The following is a 1892-nucleotide window of genomic DNA, read 5'->3' on the forward strand; positions in this document are numbered from 1 at the left end:
AAACTGCTTCTTTTCTGCTGCTGAGGGGGACTCTCGAACATGAGAGTTTTTATCTCCGTCTACAGAGAGAGACAGGGCTGAGAATGCCGTGCTCGCATCTGTTGGTTTTAACATGTCTTTAACTCAAAATGGTGCTGATGCCAAAGTGGCAGATTGGAAGAGAACATGCTCCGATACCCTTGCCCAGGAGCAGGGTGGTCGAAAGGGCAACATGGCAGGCTGAGTCTGCCCTGGGAATCGGGGAGGGGGACAAGGGAGGGAGGGAAGCATGTGCACCCTCACTCCTCCCTCCCCCAGATTATTGATAGGACTGGGCTTGACCTTGTGTGTCCTTGTAGCTGTTTCCTGTCTCCCTATTTGCTGCCAGCCAGGTCACAGGTCACAGTCTTCCCTGTAGCTGACCAAGAGGACCACAGCTTTAAACAAAGGGAGGGGGGGCTAGAAGAGAGGAAGACAAGAGGCAAGTGAGCCCACAGACTGGCAGGGAACACAGACAGGAGGAGACAGACTTTGTGGCCTCTGGGGCCTCGCATCCTTTAGGTTCTGAACTCATATCTGGGGCCTGCCAATGGGGGCTTGGGAGGCCATTTGCTGTCTCTCTTCCTGGCAGCTCTGGAGATTTAGATGAGCAGAAACCTCCAAGTGAAGAAACCAGAGACAGCAATATGCATTTGAAGAAGACAATGCTCAGCCTTCAGCTTTAAATCACCCAGTCCTGGCACATCAGCTAAGCCACACCAGAGTCAGCTCTTTCCCCGCAGACAAACCTTAAAAGCAACCAGAGAGTGCTCGCTTTGGCAGCACATATACTAAAATTGGAAGGGTACAGAGAAGATTAGCATGGCCCCTGTTCAAGGATGACACACATGTTCATAAAGAGTTCCATACTTAAAAACAAAAACGACAAACTTGTTGAATTCTCTTTAGCCACTTAAAAGCCATTCTCTATCACCTCTGTGTATGACTTAACATGTTTGTGACTAAAGGGTAAAGTCTTTTGGGATGTTCTGGAATTCACCTATAGATCAAGCTGACCTCGAACTCAGAGATCTGCCTGCCTGACTCCTCAATGCTGGGATTAAAAGGGGGTACCGCCACGGTCCTGCTCTTTGGAATGTATTAACAATCCACTAGTTCCTACCAGCCCCCAAAACAAAGAATGTCATCAGATAGCACCTAAGACCTAACACAGAGATTTCCCTACTTGGCTACAACCTGTCTACCTGATGTTTGTACCAATGTATTTGAAAAATGTCTTTATACATGATCTTCTCTTGTTCCACAACTGTAAAAAACTTCCTGAAAACAATCCCATGTTAGTGGGGAGAAACTGAATCTGTGTTCTGGGATACTGTCAGTTATATTTGGTTAAAGAATAACCTGTCATTCATTTTGCAGTACGAGCTGTGTTTTAAACGCTCTTGGGTGGCTTTGTGGAACGTATCTTTCTCTCTGGTAGAAACAGGAGCAAGAGAAGACCTCCATTACCATACTTTCAGGAATGACACAGTGCAAAGACAGCTTGCCTGGTGTCACTGGTGATTCCACCACAGTGAGCTAGCCAGCCAGGAGACAGACTGAGTGCTGGATGAAGGATGACAGAAGGTGAGGAGATGTTGTCCTGACCTGTCACCACCCAGCCCTCCTGACTATTCAAGATAAGTGAGTGGCTTTCTGATTGAAACTACTCTTAGGTTCTACTTGTAACAGCATTTCTAATGCCCAGTGCTACCCTGGGATTGGCAGTAGCTACAGAGGCAGGGAGCCTGGGCTCTGCCTTCTATACCACAAGTTTACCACCAAAGCAGAGAAACTAAACCCAGGCACCTGTGCTCAGCATCCTTTCAGATGAAACTTAAACTCTAGGCAGCAGTATGTCTGCTGCTGGAGAA

General features: G+C 47.5%; 1 non-coding gene across 1 annotated transcript; it reads left to right on the top strand.

Annotated features, from left to right (window-relative positions):
* Nucleotides 1–785: 785 nt before the first annotated feature.
* Nucleotides 786–892, top strand: LOC115032911. The gene has a single exon (XR_003838558.1). It is a non-coding gene; the product is annotated as a U6 spliceosomal RNA (small nuclear RNA).
* The last annotated feature ends 1000 nt before the right edge of the window (nt 893–1892 follow it).

Source organism: Mus caroli, chromosome 12, assembly GCF_900094665.2.
Source record: "Mus caroli chromosome 12, CAROLI_EIJ_v1.1, whole genome shotgun sequence".
Taxonomy (NCBI): Eukaryota; Metazoa; Chordata; class Mammalia; order Rodentia; family Muridae; genus Mus; species Mus caroli.